The sequence below is a fragment of the Lepus europaeus genome, chromosome Y (assembly GCF_033115175.1).
Source record: "Lepus europaeus isolate LE1 chromosome Y, mLepTim1.pri, whole genome shotgun sequence".
NCBI classification, from domain to species: Eukaryota; Metazoa; Chordata; class Mammalia; order Lagomorpha; family Leporidae; genus Lepus; species Lepus europaeus.
The window spans coordinates 10,356,332-10,363,225 of NC_084851.1; the positions used below are offsets into that span (position 1 = coordinate 10,356,332).

The following is a 6,894-nucleotide window of genomic DNA, read 5'->3' on the forward strand; positions in this document are numbered from 1 at the left end:
GACATTCTTCACTCTTTCTTTAATGAGCAGATAATAGAGAATAGCAAAAGTAATGGAGTGCATTGCCCTGTTATCTTGGAAACTAGAGAGAGAGAAAGAGAGAGACTCATTTCAAACAGATAATTTGACAATTTTTGACATGGCATTACTATCAATTTAATAACTGAGAGAACTGGAAAACCAGACCCTATAAACATGCCTAGAATTTCCAGGCCTTCTGAACACTGGAGCCTGAAATGGTGGTGTCCGTTCTACAAATTTATATTCATTAAAAGCCAAAACCTCTTCTGAGAGCCAATTCTCTCTTTTGAATTTAAAATGTCAACAATTAGAAAGAGTTGAAACTTATACTATGGATTGCACTAATGTTAAGAAATGTCAAAGAATTTAAGCACAGATTTGCATTTTATGTTCATTTAGTTTTAGCATGATAACTTCAAGTTCATCAAAAAACTTACATATCTATAACATTTTTAGGAATGAGATAAAATTGTAAGTGGACAACTATAAAATTATTCATGGGCAGATTTCATGTATTACAATTCAGATTTTTTTTTTAAATTGGGATGTTTTCATTAGACTGTTTTATCAATAACTTCAAACTTCACTAATGATATTCTTATTAAAAAGTCTAAGAGAAATTAAGCTACATTGTTAAATATTTTTTATTTAAACACCCAAGTCATCTTTGAAGTTAATTTGCTTTGTGGAAAAGTTAAAAATGAGTATCTTAGGGCCAGCGTTGTTGCATAGTGCATAAAGCTGCTCCTTGTGATTTGGGCACCACATGTGGGTGCTATTTTGAGTCTGAGTGCTCCATTTCTGGTCCAGCTGCCTGCTAATGTGCCTTGGAAAGCAGCAGAAGTTGGCCCAAGTTCTTGAGCCCCCTACCATCCATGTGAAAGACACAGAAAAAGCTCCTGGCTCTGGGCTTCAGATTAGCCCAGCTCCAATCATTGCCACCATCTGGGGAAAGATATTTCTCTCTCTCTCTCTCTCTCTTTCTTTCCATAATCAAACTGAGGATCTCCATCAAACAGTAAATCCATAGAGTTTAGCATATTTCCTAGGAATATACAGTGTACTATGACAGTATACTACAATGATTTGTATTTCTTTATTTCTGTGTAATTTTCATTATTCCCATGGTAAATTTGGGAACAAAATCATCAGAGTTATACAATTGTAATAATTTATGTCACGGTTCATTTTAAGATATAGTTGAGAAAATTTTCCCCAAAGTTTTTATTTTCCAAAATTATGTATTTTACAACTTCTGAATTGTTGACATATAAATCAAACAGTTCTATTGGTTGCCTTTACTTTGTACCGGTAGACTGTCTTGTGTCATAATCAGGCACTATCAAGTCCTAATAGTTTATTGCATCACTATTTGGTGTTTTTCTTTTCTAGAAAGGCAATGAAATAAATATGGAAGATGCATAGAAGGGATAAATGCGAATGCATACACATAATGAGAAAAGACCACAAGCTAAGGTGACACTGAGGGGCAGATCACTGCTCAATTGAACACAGATACAGGAAAGGAATGGGGGGAGCATGTAGAAACATTTCTGCAGCAGTAAGCCAGCATGAAAAACTCTCTGGACTCAGGATGAGTAGTAAGCAGAGGATGAAAAAGCTGACCTTGCTGCATCTGCTCCAGTTCAAATGCAAGTTCCATACTGGGTAGCAGATGGGTGTGTAAAGGGCAAAATTAACTCATCCCAAATTATCCAGACACCGAGGATATCATGTAAATGCTTTCAATGTAAAACAAATCATTTTATGCCACAGAATTTTCAGAGTTCTTTGATCCCTGCTCTATAAATATCATCTAGTCACTCACTTTTTTTCTTGATGCAAGTTTCGGTTTTGGAGGATTTTTTTTTAATTTAATTTTTTCAAATGACATCTCAGCAGATCACTCAATCCACCTTCATGTAAATTAATCCTTCTACTATATTTATTCTGATATTCAGAATGTCAGTTGTTATAATCATTGTTACAATTAATACATAAATAATTTATGATTCATGTAACTTTATTTTTTAAACTTTTTTCTCATTTTAGAATTATGACATACAAAAATCTTTCTAGCATAAGACTCAGATTTGTTGTTGTGATTCTATTTCACCCAGTAGGTGCTTTTTGACACTTCACATGTTATTACTTATTCCTCTTCAGATAGTGTTTAACTAAGTGAACTGTTCCTATGGAAGCCTAAATAAGGTGATTTGGATCAGGTGCCTAACACTCAGTGCTACCAGAGGGTCAGTGCAGCTGCTGCTTTCTGAGCCTGCTGTAGTCAGAAACACTCTGAAAGTTGTTTTCAGTGAAGAAATACATCTTATTGACCTTATCAGGAAATCACGTAAGGACTTCATGCTATTTCTTTTTGGTCACCATTTTTCATTTTCAAAGGAAGTGGCAACCCACTTCATTTCCTCTTTTCAAGAGAAACATGGATCTTCAGAAGGAGGAGATTTATGATTCTGGTTACTAAACCCAGCTCTTATAACTTGTAATATGTACTGTTACAGAAACTTGGGGAGGGAAACACCCTTCCTTCAAACAAGCATCAGAGACAGTAGAGAATCCAAGCAGTTTATAATGCCATTAGGCTCAGCTGGAATCATTTACTGAAAACCGAGCAAAGGCCAGCACTGCGGCTCACTAGGCTAATCCTCCACCTTGCGGTGCCAGCACACCGGGTTCTAGTCCTGGTCGGGGCTCCAGGTACTGTCCTGGTTGCCCCTCTTCCAGGCCAGCTCTCTGCTGTGGTCAGGGAGTGCAGTGGAGGATGGCCCAAGTGCTTGGGCCCTGCTCCCTGTGGGACTCCAGGGGAAACACCTGGCTCCTGCCATCAGATTAGCGTGGTGCACCAGCCACAGTGCGCCAGCCACGGTGGCCATAGGAGGGTGAACCAATGGCAAAAGGAAGACCTTTCACTCTGTCTCACTCTCTCACTGTCCACTCTACCTGTCAAAATAAAAGAGCAATAATCCCAAATTTATTACAATATTTATAGGTTCAGAAGCATCATGCTTTACCTGTTGCAGCATTGGTAGGGTTAAATTGCAGCCTACTTGACTTACGGCCACATTTTCAATGGTTGGGGGATCTTCTATGTTTGTAAAAGAGATATCAGGTGTAGATTTATTAGGACAGATTTGTAAATGGAGTTACAGAAGCAGAACTTAGGACATCTTCCCTCCCTAGGCAAGGTAACACTAGGTAGCTGTTTCACTAGTCAATTGTGAGCAGCCACTATTCAAACTTTGTGTTGGGGGGGTCTATTTTTCTTTCTTTGACTCTGGTTGCAGCCATATTTCCTCTACAGTACAAGTTATAAACTATGCTTTTAATTAGTTCAGTGATAGCCTGCCACACTTTTGGGGGTAGATAAATATCAAACAGAAGCTGACCTTTTACGTGAAGATGCTTCAGGAAAAGAAAACATAAGGATTTTATTTGTAAAAATCTTGTTTGTTCAAATTTCTACTTAAGAATTCCATACTCCTGATTGGATTCAACATGGCTGAAAAAAATACAGCCACACTAACTTAAAATGCTTCAGGGATGTGAAAAGAAAAAAAGGAAGCATCACCTTAATTCCCAAACAAGGAAAAAGTATGAGAAAGAGAAATATACTTCAATATTCCTGATGAAAATATATGCAAAAATTCTCAATATAATACTAGCTAATCTAATGCAACAACAAATCAGAGAGATCATTTATATGGAACATATGGGATGGTTAAACATATGCAAATCAATAAATAGGATATATCTCATTAACAAGTTGAGAATGAAAATCACATGATTATCTCAATACATACAAAGTGAGCATTTGATAAAATATAACATCCTTTCATGATAAAAGCCTTAAGAAAATTAGGCACAGAAAGAACATACCTCATAAGGATCAAGGTCACCTATGACAAACCCACAATCAACATCATATTGATTTTGAGAAATATGGAATCATTTCCACTAAAATCTGAATCCAGATAATGATGCTTACTTTCACAATTGCTATTTAATATAGTTCTGGAGATTTTACCCAGAGCCATTAGGCATGAAATAAAAATCACAAGGATGGGCAGCACAGCAGCTCAATAAGCTAATCCTCTGCCTGTGGCGCCAGCACACTGGATTCTAGTCCCAGTTGGGGTGCCGGATTCTGTCCCACTTGCAACTCTTCCAGGCCAGCTCTCTGCTGTGGTCCAGGATTACAGTGGAGGATGGCCCAACTGCTTGGGCCCTGCACCCCATGGTGAGACCAGGATAAGCACCTGGCACCTGCCTTCAGATCAGTGTGGTGTACTGGCTGCAGCACACCAGCTGCGGTGGCCATTGGAGGGTGAACCAACGGCAAAGGAGGACCTTTCTCTCTGTCTCTCTCTCTGACTGTCCACTCTGCCTGTCAAAAAAAAAAAAAAAATCTCAGGGATACAAGTTGGGAAGGAGGAGGTCAAACTATCCCTCATTACAGGAAACATGATTCTATAGAGAAAGAACCAAAAAAAAATTACACTAAGAGACTATTAGAACTCATAGGAGAGCTTGGTAAAACTGCAGGATATAAAATCAGCACTCAAAATCAATTGCATTTGAATACACAAATAATGCCACCGCTGAGAAAGAACATAAATATCACTACCATTCGGAGTAGCTACTACAACTTTATATACCTTTGAATAAATTTAATCAAGGATGTGAAATTTATAAAATTTTAAAGAAAGAAATATCAGAAGAAGGAAAAAATGGAAAAACCACCTATGTTCTTGGAATGGAAGAATTAATGTCATCAAGATGTCCATTCTACAAAAAGTAGCTTACAGATTCAATGAGATTGCAATAAAAATACCAAGGACATTTTCTCATATCTAAAAAATAATGCTAAAATCCATATTAAGCACAAAGACACCAAATAGCAAACACAATCTTAAACAGCAAAACAAAGCTGGAGGCATCACAAGACCAGATTTTAAGACATTCTATGGGACAGTTACAATCAAAACAGCCTGGTACCTGAAATACATGAAGTTTGCTCTCTTTATTTTAATACAAATATTTCAATGATCACGCCATGGCCGTGAATGGACTGGTTACACACTCACTAATATAATGAGAAGATTTTAAGGAATTAAACAATCTGAAGTAACCGTTCAAGTGTTCATAAAGGACAACTAAAAATGCACAGCAGTGATTCTTTGGAAAAATGGGAACTAATGCTGTAAGATGTATCACTGAATTAGAATAGAAAATACATACTTAAATAAAAGTCTCCAAAATGTTTCCTACAATTTGGTGTACTATGGTTGTGGGATTTCAGATTAATTAATATGGCTTTCAATAAATGCTAAAGGAAATAGACTAGCCACCTAGAGGGAGGAGGTGTTTAAACCACACAGTTGAGGCAGGTAAAATAACACACAGCTTGAATAAATCATAAAATACTATGTTCCAGTGAGGTAAAGCCACTTCAAATGTGCCAGTAAATCCAATGGACTCAAAGACTGAAATATTTAAATTCAGAAAAGTAAACATTTCAACACACAATGCATCATAAGGAATTTTATTTTGCATCTGCTTTGACCTTTATTTGGGAAAACCAGAAGCTTACAGCATCAAAAGGGCGCACAGAGGGTGCTGGGGGCTGGGCGAGGCAGGAGGCAGCTCAACTTGGCGCAGGCTGCTCCGACTTCCCGGCTTCCAGGCGCCGAACTGGGTGCGGGTCTCAAAGGTGACCGGGATGGCGATCTCCGTGACTGCGTGGCCGGCTTGGGCAGCGGCGCTTCCACGGTGAGCGCACCCTCAGGGGACCAGGAGGAGACCAGCGTGGGGTCCACGCTGGGGGAAGCGTGTACTTCCGGGTGGAACAGCGGGCGAGGTAGCCGTGCTCCTGTCACTCTTCGTGTTTGCCGGTGATCTCCACCACGCTGTCCTTGGTCTTGACCATTAGCTCCCAGGGGTGAAGTGGTTCTCGTCCAGAGACACGCGTCAGAGGTCGGCCCTGTGACGGATCTCTGAGACGCTGCTGCTGAGCTGCTGGCTGAGCACAGGGCTGTGGGCAGGCGCGGCCACTGCGGGGGTCTTGGCAGAGGGCATGGGCCACTGCGCACACTCCTTGGCAGTCGCGGCAGCCCAAGGCCACAGGCCACCCTGTGTGCCCTTTTGATATTTTTAAGCTTCTGGTTTTCGCAAATAAAGTTCAAAGCAGCTGAAAAAAATCTTAAATATTTATAAGATATGAATCATACAGTTTCTCTTACTCTATTACATAAGAAACTGCTACAAATCAATGTAAAAATCTAAAAACCAAACAGAAAAAATGGACAAGAATATGTATATACATCAAATACATCTTTAGACAAACATCTTTAGATTTATGAACAGAAGGTCAATCTCACTTGCAGAAATAAAAGACCAAAAAATTTAGTAATCATCACTTTTACTTGTCATATTGGTAAATTTCCTCAAAGTCTGAAAAGATCATGTTGGCAGGGCTGACTGGAGAAACAAACCATTGTAAGCAAACCCAGCAAACTGGGGTATCCAGTTCCAATGATCACATCTACAAAAGGCAGTATGACATTATGCATCAGAATTATGAATGCCCATGCTCTTTAACTCAGCAATTTTAGTTTTAGTAATTTAATCTGGAGGTGTACTTCACCTCTGTGAATTGGCATATATCAGTGGTATCTATTACAGCATGTATTGTTCTAAAAAATAAAAGATTGAATTGATCAGCTAGTTAAAAACTTAAACATCTTTATGATAGACCATGAGTTTCCAAGAAAAATGAGGAAGCACTTCAGGCAATGATACTCTGAGGGCATGAGCACCATGTATTATTACTTTTGGAAATTTTCCTGCCTTTTA

General features: G+C 38.8%; 1 pseudogene; it reads right to left on the reverse strand.

The window, feature by feature from the left end:
* Positions 1-5,686: 5,686 nt before the first annotated feature.
* On the reverse strand, positions 5,687-6,117 carry LOC133754083 (heat shock protein beta-1-like; annotated as a pseudogene).
* Positions 6,118-6,894: the final 777 nt, after the last annotated feature.